Here is a 25,335-nt window from a genome sequence, read left to right on the forward strand (position 1 = left end):
TAGTTAGTAGCTTCTTTGAAATACACTTAATGTGTTAGGTTGAATTTAGGATGAAACTCATGAATCTTTTGCTATTGCTAGCACATAGATGCTACTAGTCAGGACCATACTTTGAAATATGAAGGAAGCTTATTGCTAAAAAGTTGGCTGTGTTCTCTGAGAGACTTTTCTTTTTGCAGAAGAAAATGTTGACAGATTAACGTATTAGTATCAAGGTCTTTCTCTCTGTCCAGCTGTCTCATGTGTATGATTAATGTATTTTCAGTTAAAGATTTCTAAGATTCTTTGTTATGTCTTGTCAAACAGTAGGCAGACAACATGCTAAACACAGTTTCAGAAATGTATAAACAAATAATTAAGGATCTTGTACATTATTTATTGAACATATGGCAGAAGAGAATGCAACAATTTTTCATTAAGTAAATACTGTTGATAATATTGTGTAAAGTATGAAATCTACCAATTATTCTATTCCTTGTAAAAATAGTTGTTAGAACAAGGAAATTTTTAAATGGTTTACATAGAAAAGTGGCTTAAAATATTAGTTTCTTAGTTGGTTTCTTTTTTTTTTGGTTGGCTCTCTTCCAAAACTAAAGAATAACAAAGATAAAAAAATTTTGTACTGAACTATGAAATAGATGGCACTGCTGGCACTAAAATTGTTTCTGTATAAGAAACTGTTTGTCTGAAAATAGGATGCTGAGGTCTTCACTTAGATCCTCGTAGTCATTAGAAAAGGGAGGAAAGTACTTCCAGTAAATATGCTTCGGTGCTTCCAGGCTGTTCACCATGATATTGTCTAGACTAGATTTGGACTGATAGTGCTTCATTAGGTACACTCATTCTGAAGGGTTTTGTTCCTGCTGGGAAAAATATATGAAAGTAGACAAGCAAAAGGTAAAATCTTATACAGTGCTTTAAACTGGCAAACTACCCTGGGCTGTGATTATTGAACTTAGTCATTGGTCATGAAGTAAAATAACAGAGAAATATAGAAACACCTTATTAGTATGGATGAGACAAATTACTACCTATATATTTTTTTTTTCAGGCATTCAGTAATTATTATTTGGTAATCTTCTATGTGAACACAAACTATGGATTCTCCTAGTTTTCTTTACATCCAACCTCCAGCCTTCCTTTTGTGTTTTTCCTGTTAAACATTTTTTTTCTTTACATCCAACCTCCAGCCTTCCTTTTGTGTTTTTCCTGTTAAACATTTTTTTCTTTTCCCTTAAAAAACCCCTAAACCAAACCCAAAATGATTTCACAGATAAAGGACTTATTTTTTCTGCGGGTTGAAGCAGAGTTACTTGGAAGCAGAGTTACTTGGACTTCTGCTGATGCATTAAAAATTAGCAACTTGAAGTACAAGAATGTGAAGAAAGAGTTTGGGTATATGCAGTCGGGGATACTGAATGAGCCATCAGACTTTGTCTCTTCATCTTTTAGACACACAATTCTGCAAAGATTCACCATGTTCTAGTATAAAAAGAACAGGATACTTCAATCTCTTTGTTTTTATTTTTGGAGTTGTGCCTTCCCCTTCCCCTTCCCTTTCCTCTTTCTCTTCCCTTTCCCCTTCCTCCTCAGTTGCACCTTCTAACTTCACATGCTCCCATGGACCATATAAACCACTGAAATGTATGACATGAAGACTTTTAGTACATAAATCTGTTTCACACCATTTATTTTCATTAGTTTTATCATGCCATTTTGTCCTATTTTGCAGCTTTCCTCTGGATGACAGAGTAATGAATTCCTTTAAGAAAAGTTAAAGCTTTTAACTTGTTTTTTTCTTATACTGGACCTACGCTTTCCATAAAAGCAAAGAAAAACAGTAATTACTTTTTATAAGGATAGTGTTTAATCAAAAGTGAGTATCTGGAAAATATAAAGTTATTCACACCGTATGACAGATTCAGCCTAAGTAACCCCACATCCCCCAAGAAGTCTCAAAAAGCACATAAAAACATCTCCCCCCACAGCTGAATAAAGAAAAAACTCAAAGTCCTTTCAATAAAAGGAGAAATACTGGCTCTGTAGAAGACATTAAAAGATTATGGAAGCTTTTAATAGCAATTAATTAATGCAACCTGGAAGCCATTGATAAGAAAAAAAAAAAGAGAGAACTTTTCTTAAACATATCTGTAGAAAAACTTATCTGCTTTTTCCTATCATTGAATAATTCATCGAGAATCACACACATTTTCTAAAACCTACAGTTCCATCACTCAGGTTAGAAAACAATTCCCAGGCCTGTAAAAATTCAGCGTGCTTAGATAAGGAAATATCTTGTCTTTACTGACGTCAGAGTCTAATGAGGCATTACTTTTGCTGTATAAGAAAATACAGACAGCAGCCAGTATTTATATGTGAGGGAAAAGAGCCTGATCTCTAGCTGTAATCCTAGGAATATTGTTTTCTTTAAAGGCAATTTCTCTTTTGAGTAGAACTTTGAGGATCAGGCTCATTGAAGGATGCACTCTGTATGTGAAGGACTTGTTATTAACTAATTTTGTTTCAGGTTAGCTGTAAATGCCTAATGTTGTGAAGTCAGATATCAAATGAGTTAAAGACTGCTCTTATTCAAGCACATGAAAGATCTGCTCATTAATTTGAGAGTTCAAAATGCAATTTGGAGTTCTTCCTGGGATTTGGGAAAGTAGCACTATATGCATTAGTATTTTTAGTCTGAACAGAGTATTTTCTCCTTCTCTTACCCTGTGGAGGATGGCTTTGGAACAACAGATGCTCCTTGCTCTTTGAGGCTGGAGTAGTCTCTATGGAGCAATTTTATATCTATTTACTGTTTAAGGAGTTTTTTCCCCCTCTAGGAGCATTAGGATACTTAGCTGAGTCACTTGGATAGATATTATAAAAGATTTATGTCTGTATTTTCAGTGGTGCAGGATACAATAGAAAAGAATCTTAGTGACAAAACACTATTATTACTTACTTTAAATGTTTTACAGAAGCACCAAAAGTTGGTTTTCTATTTCTTATTTAACAGAGAGAAGATACGGAATTCTCTTCCAGCTTTAATTTGCCATTTGTTCCTATTTGGATCATAACATTTTGATAATTAGAAGTAAATTACTGGAGTAGGTTCTTTTTAATTAAAAAAAAACAAACCAAAAAACTCTCCCTTTTCCCCCTCTCAAATAATCTTTAGAAATTAGCCATGTGATATCTCAGAGTCCTAGGCTCTTTTATATACTATCATACAGCTTCGGCAATAGGTGCTTCCTAGCGTCTTGACACCTCAGGTCTTGTAGAAAGTTCCAATGCAGGGATGCTCTTCTCCAGATACAGCTGTCCTGGCTTCTGCTTGGAGTAAGCATTTTAATACTGTGACAAGCACAAGACCTTTTTGCTTTTTACACAGTACATCTCACTGTGCCTAAGCCAGAAAAAGACAGCTCTAGTTCCCAAACTGAAAGCAGTACAGCAGCACCAGCACACTGCCTTGGTATGGGTTGTACAAAGCAATGTTCAAGCTAATAAAATAACTACCATTAATTCAGGCTAATGAACATTTCAGACGAATGCATTTGTTCAAACACAGTGACACACTCATGTCCTTATACTGATCTTGGGATCAAATGGCATCTTCATAGTAAGGGACAGAATTAAGTAGAAAAAGCTATAATGTGAGCTTCTTTTAAGCAGAAAATCTGGTGCGGGTCAGAGATCTTTCTTACCATCACTATGACCACAGAAACTGAGAACCCTCCAATATCCAGCAAATGGCTTTGGAGAACAGTGAGTATATTGTGTTAGGATTTCTCTTCCTTTCCATTTCACTCCCTCCTATGCCTGCAGAAATAGAGGATGACCAATAGACCTTAATTACTTTCCATGGGAAATGTTAATTAGCCAACTGAGTGAGTTCATAGTGTGCTAAAATACATTTAAAAGAGTAAGAGTTATATTTAAAGCAGAATTTTATCAAAATGCTCTCTCTTTCCTTTGACAGTCAGAACCAGATCCAAACCCTCTAGCTCATAGCCATGGATAAATACAAAGAAAAAAAAAATCTTGAATATCTAGGCTACAGAGTTCATGCTCTCTCCTCTCCTCTCCTCTCCTCTCCTCTCCTCTCCTCTCCTCTCCTCTCCTCTCCTCTCCTCTCCTCTCCCCTCTCCTCTCCTCTCCTCTCCTCTCCTCTCCTCTCCTCTCCTCTCCTCTCCTCTCCTCTCCTCTCCTCTCCTCTCCTCTCTCCTCTCTTCTCCTCCCTTCCCCTCCCCTCCCCTTCCCTTCTTTTTTTGAAAGCTTTTCCTCATGGTGAAATTTCTATGGAAATTTCCATGTCATGCCATAACAGTAGTCTGCAGAAGGTTTGTTCTATCCCAGTTGGAGGGCAGTCGACCTGACTGAAAAGTCAGATAACTTAGGAATTTACATATCATCTACTAAGAATACAAGGAGAGGAAAAGAGGGGCTAAGTTAGACATAACTCTTGTTGAAAATCAGGAGGAGTTAAGTACTCAATGGTCATTTGAGTTTTTCAGAATTTTCTTTGGACAGAAGAAAATAACACTTTTTTTATTAGGGTATTATTATTTATCATTAATTTTCTTTTTATTATTATGTCATTATGAAATAGGTAATTGATCATTTTGTATTAAATGGCTGAGCCAGGTCTATCCTTTGCTGGCCATGTAAACCTAATGGGAATATTGTCTTTGTGCCTATTAAAGTTTTAGTGTTTCCCCCTAAAATATAGTGCATATTTCAAACTGAAATTGTAAACTGTTATTGAACTTATGATGGGACAATTGTGGACAATACATGTCCACAGAAATTATACAAAGACCCATAAGGACTAGTTGTTAACTATTGCTTATGGGGCAAGCTGCCAGACAGTCTTAAACAAATTGAGTAAGCCTTTGGTACAGATGCTGCATTTTGGTATTAACAACCTCAACTGCTGTTTTTTCTTAAACCTGTCTTTTTTTTCAGGAAAGTTATTTAGAAAATGGATTTGGAACTAATTTAGCTACTTCTGTAATGCATAGTCTGTCATGTTTTTCTCAGTCAAATTTTTGGAGGGGAAAGATAGGCTGCATTGATATTTCTGGGGGGATAGCTATCAGTTATGGAAGTGTATTTAAAGTAAATTCTTGAATTAGTTGAAAAAAAAGGATACTCCTTGAAGAACAAAGTTTGAACACACATTGAATGAAGCTGATTTTGCACAGATCTATTCCCTTCTCTCAGTGAAGTCCTGAAAAGTGTACAAGTTAGCATCACCTCTGGAAATCTTAAGCACAATGGAAGACTTAGAGATGGATGTGGTTTAAACTCTAAGCCATCCTAAACACACACACCTGTGTTAATTTTAATTCAATTTATCTGAAAGGAGCTAATTTTTTAATACTTGCAAATAAACTCAGTTACTGAAACATAATATCATATTTTTTTGAAGGTAGCCTGAAATGAACTTATGCCATCAGGAATTTCCTACTTCAGCTTTTTTTCCTTTGCAATATGCAGTGGAATATAAATGTTATTTCAGCAACGTAAAAATCCAAGAACATACTATTTATGCCCACTTATTAGGTTTCATACTTAGAGGGGTTTTTTATTTTGTGAAATTACATTACTAGAAAAATAAGTCTTTTTACTTTTTTATTCTTTTTCATTTGTGCAGTTTTCATTTTCTCAGAAGCAGTGCAAGCACAACCCACATAAAAAACCTCCTGTCAGTACTGGAAGTTAAAGTCCCTTTTTGCTGTTATGAAATGGAGTAGAAGTTCTACCAAATATAATTTTAGTATGATCTACCCTGTTTTGGAAAGACACGTCTCAAGACGAAACATATGCTCGTATAATGGCAGGACAGTGGATATGATATAAAAAATCATGACAGACTGTGACATGGATTTAAAAAGTGAAATGAAATAAACAGCTTTTGTAAAAGGTAATTTTTGGCTAACATCAAATTTGAATGAAAGACTTTGATAAGAAATTCTTGAATACATTATACCCCCCTGTTTAGTTTCCTTTGAACATAACTTTTGAAAATAAATACTTTCTGAGGATGTCCTGAGCTTAAGGAAAACAAAAAATGGTCTTCCTTTGTAAGACCTCTGACATAAAGTATGTTCTGAAAACTATTTGTGAAATAAATGCCTAAACAACGTGCTAGCTAGGAGTGTTATTCTTATGAGTGAACAATATAATGGAGGGCTTATTTCCTGACAAATGTGAAAAACTTACTCCGTTAACATAGCTGTTAGCACATATGTTGATATAACTTTAAATAAAAATATACTTCATTCAGTATAGCCTGTGATCTAGAAATTGTAACATAGTATCTCAGCTCAGCTTTCAGTGATACTAATGAAGGGTTTGTGCCTTATTGTACAGATCAGACCACATGTCATGATCCTGAGGAGTCCACTGCCACTTGTCTAATAAATGAAAAACTTTGGGAGGAAGTGTTTATGCCAGTTAGAAATGTCACTAGAAAATCAGACCCTAATTAAAATTACTTTTTTCTTTCGGGTGTGTCTGCAGTATATGCTGAAGCTGTAGGGATAGAGGATTTAATGCCAAATGAATTAAATTAAGTAACACAAACGGTTCTGCTATAGGAATGCAGATTTGCCTACAGTATGCATGGTAAACATATCCTCATTTATGCATAGTCAGGAATCTTTATGATGGAAAAGCTTTCATGCTTATTTCTTCACTGTTCTGTCTACATTTCTTCTCTTAACTTTTTTATTGACTTAATAATCAAGAATACTTTCTGTATGATATACCTCATAATGTTAAAGAGTCTGTTAACAGGATTAAACATCTTATTCCCTATTAAATTAACCTTACCTAAGTAAATGTTTTTTTTCTCTTAGTTATATTATTTAATTATTGAAAATCAGTATTTTTGTCACTTTTTCTTCTATAGTCTTTATAAGAACCTTAAGTTTCTTTCTTGCTCTGTTTCTTCCATGTATTTCCCTCTCTGTCTTCTTTGAGATAAATTTGATCAATGCCAACCCACTTCAGTGGTCTTTGGTTTGGGATTGTAAAAGATGTTTGGCTGACAAATTTTAAATTATTCAAAACATTGGTCCTTTTAATTTTATGAGTTGGCTCAGAAAAGTGAATATATCTCATTCCACTTGTGGGAAAAACTTATAATGGCCTACAGAATATATAGGTTTTGGAAGAAAAACTCAATTACCAAACATTGACTGCTTGTCTTTCAGGACACCTGCTGTGTCACAGTGGAGCCGTACTTTGGATAATTCGTCATTTAGAAGCGACCCCATAATAGTTGATACCAAAAGCCTCAGCTATTTTCAAACAAACAAACAAATATTCTCACTGCAGAACTGCGTCTTGAGGGTGATATCAAACATAGCAGAGGAGATTTAAGAGAAAAATGTAAACCAGTGATGGGCAGATCTTGGAACATCCCATGCTGTGGAAGAAAATCTCCCCTGATGTCTGCAACTCTTCACATGGACTTGGGCTTTGACTTGGGACGTCAGGAAGCTCTGGTAATTTTGTCATAACTTGTATAATTGTTGATAGTGTTCTTGAATATAATTATTTAACATTCTTAATTGAGATATAATGAGTGAAAGATAGTAAATTTATTAATAAAATTTAGAGGACATTATTGTCCTGCAAGCATGTGTCCCCCTACAAAAGTTTCTCCAGGGAAGAAAATAAACCTAAAATAATCCTAAAGTAAATCTAACCTACTCTACTTGTTCAGAAAAGATACTAAATAATTAGCAACTTACTATGTTGAAACCACTAAATCAGAATGATTTTTATCTAGGAGGAAACATTCTTTCTTCCTCTGTTCTCAGAATACACTAACAGCTGTAAAAAACAAACAAACAAACAAAAATCAAAAGAGGTTAGGTACAAGTGGGTTTTGCCATAAATAATTTTTATATACAGGGGGGTGTGTGTGTGTGTGCACATGCATGCATCTGTGTGTCTGTCTATGTGTGCATGCACATATGGGAGTAACTGCTTACCAAACCAGAAATACAAAAGATATGAAAAAATGTAAGGTCAGTGACAAAAAAAGGCAATAGGTCACATTATTTTTATCAGCTTCACAAAGTTTTTAGCAATAAAATGATTTAGAAAAAACATAGATCATTATTCCACACTTCACTGTCCCTAGCACATCCATAGCTTAATAAGTAAGCCTGCAATGTTAGACACTAACATTCCACTTTTTAGCCAGGGGAGAGAAATAGTCACTTGCAGGACACAGTAATCTAAATCATCTAATCTGCTTTAGGTTAGATGAGCTTTTAGATTAAGGATGAGATGAATTGTTCCCTTTTTCTCACCATCTACAGTAAAGGAGATCCTCATGGCCAGTTCATCAGCTGAATTCCAGCAAAATTCAAGAGATAGTGCTGATCTGCCATGTTTTCAGATTATTAGCTGCTAAATATGTGATGAGAGCTGAAATTAAGTATCTGTGCATATAGACAGAGAATAGGAAGGTTTTAAAGCTCCTGTAACCCAAGTTAGTGCTCTTACTCTTAGGAGATTTGACTGATGGGCAAGGTCACTTTACACTCAAGACAGACAATAAGGTTATCACCCTATCTGTGAGTCCCAGTGCACAGAATTTTAAGTTAAAGAATCACCCATTTTGCTTTTTTTTGCTTTTGAATGTCATTCTTCAAATGGCAAGAGACCCAGACAACTCTAATATGAAAGAGAGGAAGAGAGATTGCTGCAGTACACCTACAACCAAAACAAACATGAATACATGGCAGAAAAGTTCATTAAAAGCAATTTAAACCCAAAGATGTAATATTGTTTCTGCCTCAGAAAAACCCTAAACTTTGTCTGCTAAAAGTAAACCCTTTGTATGTCTGACCTGATTTTGTTTTCCTCTGAAGCAACACTTACAGGCTACTATCACAGACAGGATACTTGGTTAGCTGTGATGAGCTATTTTTATAGTTCGTCCTTGACTTTATTCTTTGTATTCGATGTGATACAGTAAGGCAAGTCTTATGTACACTTTCTTCATTTCTTATTGATAAGTCAAAGCAGATCCTTGCTAATTCTGATGAATCCATTTCCAGGGCACCTGAATCTATGTTACAGAGCGGTTTCTTTTCATTGGCAAAGTCCCTAAATGCTCACTGTTGCAATATTCATCTCAGTAATGCATGCCAAAGGCACTTTGTGAGGAAAATCTTCAATTCATTTTTTTTTTTTTTAGAATCTGTTTTATCAATCTCAGGCAAAAGGACTATTCAAAACCCATTATTGGCAGGGAGATTTTGTTACTTGCTTTATGAGGCTGTGATGCAATCAAGCCCTGCATGATAATCTATGAAACAAATCATGGTCCAGCTCTGCAGTCACTGGGAATCAAGGCAGTTTATGAGTTCCCCAGAAATGTTCAGTATCTCAAAAAAATTAGACCCAAAATGTTCTCCCTGACTGTAACTTTAGGATATACTCTCTGAAAGAAAAGCATCAATCATTCTGAACTGATAGGACTCAACAGATATTTAATACATCTTCCTTTGAAATCTTTGGACAGAATCCTAAAACAAAAAACCCATCCCTTTAACTTTGTATGTTTAACAAAATTTGTATCTGAAGAAGCAAAAGCAAAGGCAAAAGGAAAAATGAAACAACAACAAAAGAAGCACGAAAAAAACAACCATCCTAGAGAGGGAAAGGAAAGCTGAATGTTGAAAGATTTTTAAATAGGCCATTATATCATTACTGAATTCTTGCTGCTTTTCTAATTAATCAGACAATCAAAACCTTGAAGATAAAATCTAGAAAATCCTTCTTAAATTCCCTTTCTCTGGGCTCATCTGCAGGTCTGAAATTTTTTTCTGTTTCTAAGATGGAATTAATGTCTCCAGCACATTTCACATTTTAGGTTTGGTTGATTGTTTTAGACTAACAAACCTGGACTTTAGAGATATTTTACTTATTGGCAGAACAATATTTGCTAAACTTAACATCTATCACATTTACTTGAAAGTGTTTTGCATTAATATTTCTTTCTCTTGATGTCTTTGCTGTATTAAAACCATTTGGCTTTAGGACTTCTTCTGACATTTTATTTTTTCTTTTGCAGGATATTCTTCCATGAGAAATAGCTTATTTTAAATGAATGCATGATGGCTTGGAATGAAATTAAAAATTAAGTTCCTAATGTGCTTCAGGCATGATTATCCCACCCTCAGAAATCCTCCTTCTGTTCTCAGCTCACTTACATAAATATCAGAATGATAACATCTCCTCCAGTAATTTAAAAGGAGAAAGAAGATTTCACAAGTAGGGCATACACTGATGAGTCTCAGGTCAGCAAAAATTAGTCTTTGTACATCTCATTTTACCTGTAACCATAGGGAAATCCTGTCCAGGTCAAGCCCAATCTATTTTGCATCGTCTTTTGTTTCATGTCACCTGCCTCTATTTCCTTTCTACATGTCTACTCCCTGCCTCTTCACTCAACTATCCACATTTCATCCTTCCATTTCCATCAGTAACCAGCAACAAGGCTCACTGCAATAACTGTCTTCTAAACTGTTCTTCCATCCTCCCATATTTTGCAGTTCTAGGATGTTCTTTTAGTCCCCCCATCCCTGTTTGCTTTCCTTTCTGTCATACTGGTTGGGTTTATCAGGACAATACTGAAAGCAAGAAAGGACATGCTCACTGCACTCATTTCTGCTGTGAGTAGCAGCTGCTGAGAAGTGTCTACTATATTATCACACCCAGATGTGTAGCATGGGCACTGCAGGTAAAATCTCACAAAGCATGTGTGCTGGGAGCTGCCACTAAATTTACTTCTGCTGTGCCAGTCTGCCTTACAGATAGTGGAGAGAGTGTGGACACATTGTCTGCTCCAAATTAAGCATCAATTCCTGCTGCTAATTCATAAGTGTAGACAGAACACAGGGGCTCAGCTCTTTTCCAAGAATTATTAAATGGCACGCACACTTTATGTATGAGAGCTACAACCTTTCAGAATGGTCAGATGTGGAAGTTTTTCTACACATAGATAGACCCCTGTTGCCCAGATCAACCATCTCACTAAATTTCTATGTTCTAACACAAATAATGGGGTTTCATGGGTTCAGATGACTTGAGGAACTTCTACTCTAGGCAAAGCCATATTTTCTCCCTAAACTTATTCTTTGAAATTCTAGTTACTTTTGGGCAAAGTCTTGAAATAAGAAAATACTCAGGTTATGATGTCCTCACATGGAAAATTTCCGAGTGATTACAGTTACGTAGACTGTGCATACTATGCATTAAGCAATGCATAATATTATTTGCTAATGGAAAATGTGCTAGTTTGACCATAGGTCCACCTATTGCAAGATACCTTTATTTCTGCTATGTGCTAGTCTTCTGGTAATATTATGCTATTGAGAAATGTATATGCAGATGAAATTTTTTGTGTTCTATATTTCAATGGTTTGAATATCTAGAATATACATTCTTTGTCATTTCTGGTATGAAACTTTTAAAGTTAGGTTTCAATATCTCCAGGATATTAAAATTCTGGAGAGTAAGTAAGAAAATGACTGATTTCAGCTGTGCTGTTATGAAAAGAAGGCAAGACAAAATATATTTTAAGATTTTAACCTTAACTAATTACATAAATTTGCACATGAAGCTTTATATATCCATTTTTAGATATTATCCCAAGAATCAAAATCTAAATAAATTTATTTAAAGCTTGTTAATCTTAAAGAAAATAAAGATCTTTGAGTTATTTGACTTGTAACTGGTTTTTGCTTTGACATGAGAAAACACACAGTGATAACTCAGATTCATTCTTTAAAAGAAAGAATGATATGCTTTGGATGAATCTTGTACTGGATTTTATAAGTAAAACTAGTTTTTTCTAGCATTAAAGTAAATAATCTGAAAAGTCCATGATTTTCTCTTGTACTGTTGTTGTAAAAATATGATTTGGAAAGCACCCTGCTGATATTCATAAGGATACAAGAAAGCAACAAGGCTCAAAGTGTGAGTATGTAATCAGAATTCAATACTTCCATAATTATGTCTTTCATTGTTAACTACTTTGAACTCTGCAAATAAGATTGTAGACTAGATGGTGATGGTGTTTTGATATTCTTTTTCTTTTGTTATTAATGTTTAAGGCACAGTGTATTCTTTCACTACACATAATTTAAGTTTATATCCCTCTTGCCATTCTAAATAGCACTACTGGAAAGTTTTTTTCTTCTTTTTTTCTGAAAATATAAAAATGTCTTGATCATGTTCTTAGTAGCAGCATTTACTTCCATCATAGTTTTACCAAGGGAACCACCTTAGGGATCCAAATGTGTGATTAGCATGTGCATAATAAGAAGATGCCCAGTCCAAAAAATAAAAGCTTTCAGTTTACTGTATATAATTAATGTGCTGTGGGATTTTCATAGTGATTCAGCTTCAGTATAGGCATTTGCTGCTGAAGTCAATGATAAACTTTCTACTGACTTCAGAATTCAGCCCACTTGGAGCACCGTTGAAAACTCCATTTCATATACGCTGAATAATACAGGAGATCATATTCTGTGATCCATTGCCTAAGCCCAGCTCCCACTACTGGTAATAAAAACTTTGCTTCTTTAAGGAGTCTTACAAAGCACAATGTGAAAGAAGAGGGAAGAAGGTCAAGCTTAGGATGAGAAGCAAATTAAAAGAAACAATGCCTCACTTAAAAATCTTAGACATTTCTCTTGTTGTTCAATGCAGTAACTTTTATAGACAAATTCAGCTACTTTTTTTTTTTCTCTTTTTTTTCCCCCAAATTGTGTAGCAGGATAAAGACATTTGCCACATCCGTAAAGGTTCAAAGCTAAGCCTTATTGACAATCAATACTTCCGAAAAGTTCTACTCTCACAGAAGCCTTATTGCCATAAAAGGCCTGATAAAGGATCAGGCCTTCATTCTGCAGTCTGTACAGCACTTTTTCTTAACTAACTGTCTAGGTAGGAGAGGACAGACATTAATCTTCTTGCAGGTGTGAGGTGTCCTTCCAGCTGGGTAGGTGATTTCTTTTGCTGGAGTCAGAACCTTCTGAAACCAGACATTTGAGCATAACAGTCCTTTAAATAAGGTGTACCATTCAGCATACAGCCAGGGCATCCTGTGGCTAAGTAGTCAAATGTGCCTTGCCCTCTATTTCTTACAGGATTATTGGAAAAACTGGGTTTCTTATGTGTGCCAAATGGTCTGTGGCTTAGGGACACACTGTGTTCATTTTCTGAATTTATTTGTGATATGGCATGCATGTTTTTTCTGGAGTCCATTTTGAATAGTTTACTTTGTTTAAGCTTACACTTAGGCTCAAGTTGAAGAGCTATAGAAAAATATAGCTTTTAAAAAACTGTTGAACACAATCCGGTTCACTCTCTTCTTACTTTTCTGAGAACAAAATCTGTCCTTGCCAGGATACCCAGAAATTGTTTAAGCACTGAGGAAATCATGCACTGTTAATAGTGGATGTAAAATGGCAACCGTTTCTGAATTATTATCTGTAAATGCATACATTGCTTCAAATATATATAACTAATGCTAAAATTTATAAAAGCAGAGGAACTAACAAAAATACTTTATTATAAATAAATGTTTGATTTTATTCATTAAAATCATATTTTGAATTAACTTTTTATTAAGTAGCTATATTTCTTTGAAAGCCTTTCTTTTCTCCTGATATATTTCAAAATGTGTTACTTTACTAAGTACCAAATGGGAAATGAAGCTCTTGTGCTAAGTATTTTTTAACTTCAAAAACTGAGTGGACTCTGCCTTGAAGAACTTCACAATGATCTAGCAAATTTTGACAGTGTTATCGTAAAGTATGCTGAAATATTCCCCCAAAAGCAGATTTATAGTACCACTACAGCACAGGAGTGTATCCTCTATGTAGCAAGGTCCTTAAATATGCAAGACTGTCACAGACGCTCTCATATGTCATTTCCATCCATAGTAATTATAAGGGCCATGGACAGGGGGAAAATGAAACATGGATGACAGTGGTTCCTTTCTGCTCCAGCAACTCCTGGCTTTACAGTAAATTCTTAGGGCCCTTAGTAAGTAACTCAAGATACAGAAGTGTGGGAAGACCAGACCAGCAGCGTTACTTTGGGGTAGCATCCTTATCCTATGTTGATAGCCTGGGAGGTATCACTGTTTTACATTGCATCTTTTTATAGAACTATTTTTCCACCACCTTTTTTTAAGTTGCACATGAGTCTCTGACCTTTTCTCCTATTTCCTTAAGGAATCCAAATACATCCTGATTTAATACATCCTGAGATAGTATCACTGTCAGGACATTTTAGGCTTGGTAGATCATTTCTGTGATTTGTACTACAAAGCCTGTAACTAATCAAATTGAGCTGCTTTCTCCCAGCACTCACGCAGGGCTGCACCTAGCTGTGTAATTAGTACAAGCACAGCGTACCTCTGGGGAGCAGGTCAGCGCTGTGTAGTGTGCCTGAGGGAAGGCAGCAAGATGGGACGTCAGCGTTTAGATGTAGCTGCATGCTGAAAGATGCAGGAATCTGCTTTTCTGGACAGGACTGGGATAAATGAGTCAACCCAATGCCACTGCACTCTCCTGGAGCTTAGTATATAATGTGCAATCTTTATCTTCAATATAAATTGTGTGCACTTGCAAACTGAGCTCTTTTGGTGCTATGCTGCTGCTTCAGACAATTTTGGAGAAATAGATGGATGTTAATTTGACAGCCCCTGTATCTCTGTCCTCATTAGAGATTTCAAAATGCTCTTTGTCAGGGGATGACTGATTAAGTGGTAGCACTGTGAATGTGCTACAGAGCTAAGAAAAAATTGATTGGCCTGACCCAAATATTCACTTCTTCGTTTAGGTCAAACCTTTGTTGGAGATTGCCATATTTTGATTAACTTTTTCTCATTAATTTTTATTTTCATAAATCTCTGCACTTCGAGATTCCTGGTAGATCCCCAGGCAGAGATGTTAGTCACATAAACACCCTCAACCTCACACTACATATAACCTGGAATAAAAAACTAAGTAGATTTGGGTGAATACTAGTGCTGTAAGCCAACTTCTGTTTGATGCTAAATGTGGCACTGTGCCCAATACTAAACCTCCTGTGGTCTGAAGCAAAATTCTTGTCTTTGCTGGAAGGATACCAGAACAATGAATTTATGCACATACTGTGGACAGTCTCAGGGTTTCTCTTTTAAACATCTTCAATTTACCACCCTGTTACCAAGGTTCTAGGAATTTTCTTTTATTTACTATGTGCGAGTTTAATTTTCCTCACAGTATCTGGCCAACTTGTTTTTGCAGCTACTTCTGAAATCAGCAGGATTGCATACTTTTCTTTGAGGGTGGCTTTGGCTCTTTACAAATAATATGCACCTCTTTTGTTGTTGTGGAAAATGAAAGCATTTTAACCATTAATAAAATATAAGTAACGTAATATGTAAGCCAATGATAAAGAATGTTAAAAGGAAATTCACTAATGGACAAAGAAAATGCCTGCCAGATTTTACCCTGACATTTATTTTAATAGCAGAGCAATTTTCTTTTTTCCAGAAAATGTTTCCAATAAATAGCTCAACAAATTTTAACAGCAATGACACCATTCCATTTAAAATAGTTTCTAATAACATCTAAGAAATGTTTACTAACTTTGCAGGTTAACATAAACCAGTGAATTAACAATTGGTAAGAGTTTCACTGAATTAACAAATTTTTAATCTACTGTAAATAAATAGCTATTGATTAAGTTTTGTGAATGTAGCCTGTAAAAATCCCTTTTCCCACAAAATGATTAAAATATATTCACAAAAGCTGTAAATAAGTCATTCTGGAGGTCTGTTTAGTTATTTCCTGCAATTATTTTTGGAAGTGACAGTAATGAAAATGGATGACAGTAATAAAATGGGAATTCTTACCTTAGAAAGCTTTATCTTGTGGAAAATAGTTCAGAGAAAAAGAACCTAAGAAACAGGGTTTCGTAAACATTGGCCAGTATGTAAATATAGAAGTTAGGTACCAGGCACGATATTGAAAGAATAAACCGTAGTTTATATATGGCTACAGGTAGATCCTACAACATTGGAGTGAGTAGCATTCTGCAGTGTCATCTCCTCCAGAGGGTGCTTATGAATGATTTTGAGGAAGGAAAGGGGAAAGGAAAAAGGGAAAAGAAAAAGGGAAAGGAAAAAGGGAAAAGAAGAAGGGAAAGGAAAAAGGGAAAAAGGGAAAGGAAAAAAGGAAAAAGGGAAAGGAAAAAAGGAAAAAGGGAAAGGAAAAGGGAAAGGAAAAGGGAAAGGAAAAGGGAAAGGACAAAGGGAAAGGAAAGGAAAGGAAAGGAAAGGAAAGGAAAGGAAAGGGAAAGGGAAAGGGAAAAGGAAAGGGAAAAGGAAAGGGAAAAGGAAAGGGAAAGGGAAAGGGAAAGGGAAGTTGTAGGAGTTTGTGACTAGCCTGGTGTCTTAGTGGGTGACTCTGGGTAATCTGGGTTTGGGAGCTTCTGTCTTGTGTCCATAGGTAGTAGAAGGTTCCTGATTTGATGGTAACATATTCTCGTTTTCCCCAGCTATGTCTGCAAACTGTAATCGTTATTAAGCCTCACAATTAAAGGCATTTAAAGGCATGTGGGCACAATACATCTGCATACATCATACATCTGCAGCTTAGTGTATTATGATATGCTGTTTACCTCGTTCACAAGCATAAATTGATTTGTATACTTAATGAGTGAAATGGGGAAGAACCACTTGGGGAAAAATGGTTTTCCGTCTCTAGTAGTACAGTATTATATGATCAATGTCAAAGCAGTAAGTCTGTCTGAAAGAGCAGTGGGCCCTGGGAGTGTGAGAGTCTAAGCTTTTGTAGACCAACATCTGCTTTCTACTGGATAAGACCCTAAGCTTCTTATTTTGGCTGATGTTTCAGTGTTTAATCTGTTTTGCTAAGGAGCTCTAATATAAATGTTAATATTTCATGCAGATCATACTATGATGCTTCTTGCAAATAGCTGGAAAGCCCAGAAGCATGTCTGAAATGAAGTTCCTGGAATTTTCTGAACAAGACAGAAGGCCACCTTGGAAGAAATTCTTCATCAGTATTGAAAATTAATAAGAATTTTCCCATGGACAGTCTATGTGTTGTAATCGATTAACGCATTAGTCTCTTACCTCAGAAATCTTGGAGTTTTTATAATCTGGGCTAATGAACATCTGAAATGAGTTCAGTGAACTTGCTATCTTTCTCGTGCAGAATGATGAAAGTTCATAATCACAACATGATCCTACAATACTCATGACAGGTAAAAAGAGATATTTATCTAGCTAAGGAAAATATATTTGAGGAATGCAGTGTACCCAGGATGTTGGGAGTGAAAAGCATGAGTAATTTGACCAATTTAAAGATGCTATTTTCTGAGTTCTTGGATTCCTGGTATGGGAATACCAATGGATGCTTTTACTTTAAGCACTACATTTGGTTTGAAGGAGAAGGGAAGACTTCTTCTGCACTATTTTTTTGTTAACGCTGAGGCGAAACACAAGTTCTAGTAGTCAGATTGTTGGAATCATAGTTAGTGATTGTTTTAGTACAAATGTACGTCATGTGTGCATTTTTGGAGTAAAAAGGCAAAGTGTGCACACTTCTAGTGAAGACAAAATTGACAGGAAAATATGGACAAGAAAAAGAAGAAATTGGTTTGGGAGTAATTAAAATTTAAAGGAGAATGATAATCAGAAACTGTTTCTGTGTTACGTTTGAATCTAAAATTCGATGGGTCTCAGAACCATTTTGATAAAAGTGGTTTTTTTGTGGTTTTTTTTGTTTTGTTTTTTGTTTTTTTTTTAATTTACATCCAATCCGTTGCCAGGTAATGGCATTCAAGATCAGTTGTATTGAAATGCTGGAATGAAAGGAAGGCAGGATTTTGGCATTAAAAGTTATGATATATAAACATACAGTTTAGCAAAGGAAGGCAGAACTGGCAGGGGTCACTGGAGTAAAAAGACTTTTTCAGGTATTCAGAAAATAGAATTACACTATTAATTTAGTACCAATACCACTCAAAACAGGTATTGTGTGTTGGTTGTATCAGCACAGTATGTTGAGAGCCTATTTCTTTTTCAGGTTAGTTTTATTCTTGTGCATCTTAGGAACACTGTAATAGGTGCAATAGCTTGTTAGTTACACTTCTTCTGAAGTTTATGCTCTGGTGATATTCTTTACTAACACATGAAGAAACAATATTGAAACCAAATAAAAAAAAAAGTCATGAAATGAATGACAGTGTTTCCAACTAATTTCACTGGGCATTACAGCAGGCTGTAAAGTTTTACAGTCTGATTGTCTGCTCTTGCACAAGTATAAAACCCATGTAAGGATGTGGAATTGGAACCCAGTGGATATGACAGTGTTCAAGCAACATAAATTTGTACTCATGCAATGCCTGCAGGTGTAAAGGTCTGGACAGAAAGAATGTACTACCACAATCCGTTTCAATATTGAGAAACAATAAGAACACTTGGGTAGCACTACTTTAATTTCTAAAACCTAGGGTTTTTTTTGGAAGTGCAGACAGCTTTAAAGTTTTGATTGAAAATAAATTACCCTGGGAAAGAATTTGACACTTTCATGATGAAATACACACTGTTTTTCAAATAACTGAACTATCTTGTTGAACATCAGAAATGTTTTCTGGTCTCAGATTTCCATTTGGCTAATGACGCTTTCAGCATAGAGTATGACTAAAGCTGTCACTACAGCGACTATAGTAATACATCAATAAACAATGTTTCCCCGTTTTTGCTAGCTTTACCAAGTGAAATGAAAAAATCAGTAGACTAATCAAGCTGCTATTGGTGGAATGAAAATTCACAAAATATATGCAGCTGGAAAAAATGGGAATGTTCTTTAAGGGCACTTACCTTCTTGTACTTTTTGAAAGAGCTTACACCTAACAAATACAGTTGTGCAAAGTTTGTGACTATAAAAGGGAAAAAAAGATATGGTTTTTTGGTGAACATAATATGATCTTCATATGTGATCACACAAATAATGTTTTAAGCATTGATCTGTGGATGGCAACATACTACTCTCTCAGATCTTCACAAATATTGAATTACAAGCTGGACAGTGTAGAGCTGTACCTATTTATATCAGCTGAGAATGTGTCCAGATTATCTTTCAGCTCTAGAAAGTAGTAAAACAATAAGATTAAGCCATTTTGAGTACATCTCCAAGGACATTTTCACTTAAAATTCAAAACTGAATGATGTAATATACACACTACAATTTTCTCTAAATTACATCCTATTCACACTGACATGTAAGGATTGTTAATTAAATAAGGGAAATTTTTTGGATGTTGTAATAACACATGGGAAACCTAGATTACCTAGTAGTGATTACATCCCTCATTGGCAAGTTCAGTTTCCAGTAGATGAGGTGATCACCTTTCAGTTTTATTTGACCATTTAAAAATATTTAATTAATTTTTGTTTCTGTAACTTTTTAAGTTACATTTTCCAAAACTATGGATTATGACTAGCAAACCAGAAATAAAAAATGTATTTTTAATAAACATAATTAATGAAGATGTTTCTGCATAGCAGATTGATGTATATGACCATGAAAATGTACAAATACAGCCCTAACCCTACAAGCTCCTAAGTCCCTCAAATTTATAAGCACACAGTCTTTTTTCACTCTCCAAATTTAAGACATTTTTATAATTTCAGAAACTTTCCTAAATATACACACTTATTTTGTTATATCCTGGTCCTTACTGTCAGCAGGGATGTTCTTACCAGCTCAGTCCTTTGTAATTTGTTGTTTCAGTTACATGTCCAGGGGCTCATTCCATATCATTGGCCTATTTTGTGTGTTCCCAGGAATCCATTTACAAGCTGTTAAAAAGGGATGATGTTGGATTTAGGAGTCTGAATAAAGTAGGGCAGAGATTTCTGCTATGTAGGTAGAACAGCTGGAAACGTGAGGAAAAAAAAATAAAAAAGGATTTACCTATCTTACAAGCAGAAGCTGCATGCAACTAAAAAAATAGGCAAAGACTAGTGATTGACTGTATTATGTGTTAATGAAAGATAGGGAATTTGAAGGTGAAATGTTGACTTTTTTTCAAAGGAATAAGGGGAAAATAATGAAACGCTTTATCAGATTAGGAAGCATAGGAACAGACTATAAACAACAGAGTGCTTCTCCAATAACCTCTTTACTTCCCATACACTTTTTTTCTGTCTCATTCTGCTTTTCTGTCTTTTTCTTGGGATGAACATGGTAATAATTTCCTTGTGGCTTTGCAGACATGCACAAGTCTATTCAAAAAGCCTTAGAGAACAGGGACATGTTACTGGTCTCTTTGTCTCCATGGTAAGCAATATGTCGGCTGTTAAATCTGAGGAGGTACAGAAGCATAATAAACTTCCAGTTTACAGAAGGACCATGCTTCCCTTAAATCATAAAAGTTACAGTGCTTTCTGCACAACTTTTGAGTTTTACCAGGCTTCCATTATATTTATGACTGAACTAACCTGCGTAAGTCCCTCCCTATGCACAAACATACATGTTTGGGTTTTGAATTGTGTTTTAAACAGGAAACACAGTGTTTAAAACTGTTTTATTTAATGTTTAATGAGATATTATTAAAAAAAAGTCCTTTGATGATACATTTTCAGTAGTAGAAAATGCTTACAGCATGGCAAGGGAGAAGTGCTTGTGACTATGGGATGTTTGTTCTTCAGAAGTTAATGTGGTTGAATGGAATACTTGAGTGCTCTCATCTCCAGCATCAACCAGGTCTTGTATAACTGTAACTTTAATTTATTTGCAATTCAATTTCTCCATTTTGTTATACAGAGAATATTTGCCTTTCATCAGGAAAGTAATACAAAATTTGTAGCTGAAAGTTCAAATCAAGACTAAGAAACATAGAACTCATGTCACATTTCATATTCTACTTGCAAAGTTCATCAGTGTTTTTAACAAGGTTATCCCACTTATTTTTGGAAAAGAAAAATCTTTTCTAAAAGGTTTCAATAACTCAGCTATTTAATTGGGATCATACCTTGTACTTTTGCAGTGTACTTCTTTTATGAATGTCTTCTAAAAGGTTTTATACATATGTGTTTGATAATAATGATGCTATTTCATGTCTTGGTACTTGTTGACCTTTCTCCTGTTAATGGAATAATGCAGCCTTCTCAGGTATTTCTCATACAGATATGCTGACTCCTTATCTGATGGCACATTTTGAACAAACACACAGGAGCTCATTTTTAGTGATGGAGAAAATTGGATACACTGTTTATTCTTATTTGTGATTTGGCAAATTAGTGCCACCTTTTGCATCTTGCCTATTAGCAACATGGTTGTTGGTGACTTGTCACAATTACATTTAATATACACTTAATATTAAATTCTGGGCTGTTATTTATATGAAGGCCTATGGTCCTGAAGAATATTCATGAATAATATTTTTGATATTTCTACAATTTCAGCTCTTTTCAGAGATAATTGGTACTGGGACAAAAGTAAATTTACTCAGTTAAACAATGATTCCAGTATTTCATTTTAAAATGACACCAGTTTGATATTGATTAAGTGTTTCAATTCAAACATTTGTCTTCCCTTTCAATCTTCTTTAAAAAAGATCTAACTACTATTCTATTCTAAAAACCTAAATATACAAAACCCTAGCACTGTTCCACATCTGTCAGATATCCTTTTAAAAACTATTTTAGAACTATATTTTAAGAACCAGATTATATGACACTTGCCTTCAGTAACACCTTGTTCCCTGTAAAGTCCTTTATTATTACAGAGGAGTTAAAATACCTCTTGGAGTGAATAAGCATGACAAAATCTGACCCTTCATTTCTGATACAAATAAAACCGTACTACATCTTATCAGTTCTCCCTGAAGTTAATTTGAGGCTTAGGCCATAAAGGGGGGGGGGGGTGGGGGGTGGGGGGGCAGAGGAAGGAAAAAAAGCATTAGGCTGAAGAGAGCTAATTTCTTTCAGACTTTCTCTCTGCATGGGAGATTTGATAGCAAGTACCGTAGTTTAAAAGTCTGAGTAAACGCAAATGAAGGAGAAACTGGGACATCTGGGTATAAAAGTATATTATGTAGTTCCAAGAGGTCCAGTGGCACTTGTGTTGTGTTTAATCAAGTAGAACAAAGTAGATATTAGATCCTGGTACACTATTTTGCTTAGCATTCTACAAGTTGTATTTAAATCTCAGTGGCCTGAATGCTAATTAATAGAAGAAATTAATCTTTTTGACCCAAAGGAAATTTACAAGCATGTTCTTCTTACACTTACAAGGGTATTTGTGTAGGCTTTCAATGGCTCCATAGCAAAGACTGAATAAGAGATGTGTGGCAGTCCCAAATCAAAATTAGGAGGAATCAGATTTTAATCAGTGAGGCTTTTTAGAATGTAATTGTTAGAGTAGAGCAAGGTTGCCACTCAACCCAGTGTCAAAACAGTCCGACATCTCAGAGGAGATTATTTTCTCAGAAGGAAACCATTTTTTTCCCATTGAAGTTTGTAAATCAATACTGTTCTCTAAAAGTATCCAGAGGTTTTTGTAATGTGTTTTGTTAATGGAGAACAAGGAAAATAAGATTACAGTGCATGACAAATGGAAAAAAGGAACTAAAGGTGAAGAAAAGGAAAATGCCTTCCAATTGTTGAGGTACACACTCAAAAAGTGAGAGCATTGTGGGTGAGTGAGAATGAGAGCTGAGCGATGCATTTTCAAAATACGGGGGGGGGGGGGAAGCATCCCCAGGCTAGTTAATGGGAAATGTTAAAAAAAAAAAGTCCTTTCAGCTGCTACATGTTGGATTGGTGGGGAACATCAAGGAGCTCTGTAGAGCAGAAAGGAGACATATTTTCACTGACAGAGCCCTTTGAAAGAATATTTTTGCATAGAAAAAAAAAAAGGTTTGGATCATTTTATATTTGAATTAAGAAATTTCTTAGAGCATGAAAAAAGCTTTCCTTAATAAATGTTTATCTCATAAATGTGCTGATTTTAGATTTGAAACCCTGCTCTCCAAAGACACAGCCTTGCCCAATTTGTTCTTGTGAAGTATCACAATATAATAGAAAATGCCAGGTTTAACTTCAGTGTTTTTCCTCACTTTTCATGACTACATGTGTACTCATTGCTTCTCAGGAGGAGCTGGTCAGGTTATTTATTTTTTGCCTGATCATTTCAGAAATAACAACAAAAGTCTTGAGACTGCTGCCAGCAAGCAAAAACCTGTGTGAGCCTACCCTTGGGTGAGCGAACCCTTCACTCAGAGATAGACCAGCAAGACACACGTGGCAATGCAAACACAAGGAAGCAAATAAGGGATGGAGCAAGCTTTGCATTCAGATCTGTAGTTGTACTTCAGCATCTTCATGCCTTTACTGCTGTCAGCTCTTCTAAGTGCACTTGCAAACTTTAGTCAAGTAATGTCCTGCCTCAACACTGAGCTATGCAACCGGCCAGTCGTAAGACTGCTTCTCTGACAGATCTTTCTTTCTTTCCCTGAGGATCTTTGAACATGAAACCTGTGTTAGACTTCATGACTGCAGAACATGGTAATAAATCATCTCACAAAAGCAGATCTGTGCAGTGGTGGATATCTTTTCACTACCTTCTATGCTCTGATCCAAATCCATCTGTTTTGTAATCCCCTAAATGTGCAGGATTCCCATCTCTGAGGGGTTGTAACATGATAACTGCAAAAGTTTTAACTTCCTTTGTGCCATTATTACTGTTGTACAACACAGAACAGTTTTATCTCAGCACTATTTGGCATTCTGCCCTTAATCTTGCATGCAAAGTCACATGTGCAGGCATGTCGCCTGGCTATCTTCATTTATTTTGTTTTGGAGATCAGCAAGGAAAAAAATTTGTCACTTCAGCTTGGGTGTCAGGAGAGACTGAGGAAATTCTCACATACACAATCAAGACATCTTTTCAATGAAAAATTCTACATTTCTTACTGGAAAAAAACCCGTGGTCAAGTAAGGACACTTTTCACTGAATCTCTGAGACCCAAAGCTTGATACTGTTTCTCCAGCTAGGCAAGGTTTAGTGCTGACGAGGCTTCTTCAAAAATCTTCCTGTCTTTTTGTCTAAATACATGTGTGCTGGTGATAGTGAGCATCCATAATTAGTAGACGAGCACATTGCCTGCCCTGAAAAGACAAGTAGCATAGAAACAGCCTGCCTGTGGATTCTTCAGGTGCCTCTCTGACCTTATAAGTGAATGTCTAAAATGTCAAGGGTTTTGATTTACATCAGTAAAAACAAAATCAGGAACTCAGCTCAATACAACCTGTATGGTATGACCCAGAAGAAAATGGATAAGAACCATAATTTCCTTATTTTAAATTTTTCCTACTAAACTGTTACTCATATGTAATTTATTGCTAACTGTCGAAACCCATTCTCTGTGGGCTGTTTACAGGTGAAAGAATAATACAAGTGTTTTTTTCTAAGGCTGGCAGAAAAACCAATTTATCTGAATTCTCATCCTTATGAAGAAGCCATACACAAAAGATGGATTTTAGTTTATATCATGAAAAAAAAAAATTCACAGCTGGGATTTAAATTGGTCATACCTTTCTAACAACTATGCTAGCTGCCTCCTGCCCTAAGCTGTATACACATAGTGTACCATATGTAGTCTTTTCCTGTTTCCGAAATGTGTGACTCTTCTGAGTGGTATAAAAATGCTAACTGAGAAAGATCTTGGCCCAATGGATCTCCTGAAACTCTAAACAGAGTACTATGTCATTAAAACATCACACTTTTCTTCCATTTAATTTAAAAGATTAGAACACATGAAATATTGTGAGGGGTCTTTTGTTTCTTTCAACTGTCTCAATCAAGTAAGATTGCTGATCATATATCCCAATATTATTTAACCTCCTAGTTTCCCATGGCAGTTAGGTGTCTGGCTGCAGCTCTAGCAACGGAGTCTGCTCAGGTAACATATACAAAGTACACCACTCAGCAGTGATGGCACAAAAGCAGTCATTCATGGTATGGAGCAACTCAGCCAAGCAAGCACTTTTACTAGGCATTTTTATCATTATTACTATCTGGATACTCTGCCCTAACAGAATGTAGCAAAATAATTAAACTGAGCAGACTGCCAAAGTACATGCTAATTAACTTTGGTTAACTTCCTCCAGTATTAGCCTATGAGAGGGACATCGTTTGAAATAATTAGGCATTGGAGACCTCTAAAAGTTCATCAACTCATTCATTTTCTAATGCTTTGCCCTTG

At 35.5% G+C, this 25,335-nt stretch overlaps 1 long non-coding RNA gene across 1 annotated transcript; it reads left to right on the forward strand.

Moving 5' to 3' along the window:
- Positions 1-7,281: 7,281 nt before the first annotated feature.
- LOC138683866 (uncharacterized) lies at positions 7,282-23,657 on the forward strand. The gene is made up of 2 exons (XR_011323342.1): positions 7,282-7,514; positions 23,266-23,657. It is a non-coding gene; the product is annotated as an uncharacterized lncRNA (long non-coding RNA).
- Positions 23,658-25,335: the final 1,678 nt, after the last annotated feature.

Source organism: Haliaeetus albicilla, chromosome Z (genome assembly GCF_947461875.1).
Source record: "Haliaeetus albicilla chromosome Z, bHalAlb1.1, whole genome shotgun sequence".
In the NCBI taxonomy this organism is placed as follows: domain Eukaryota; kingdom Metazoa; phylum Chordata; class Aves; order Accipitriformes; family Accipitridae; genus Haliaeetus; species Haliaeetus albicilla.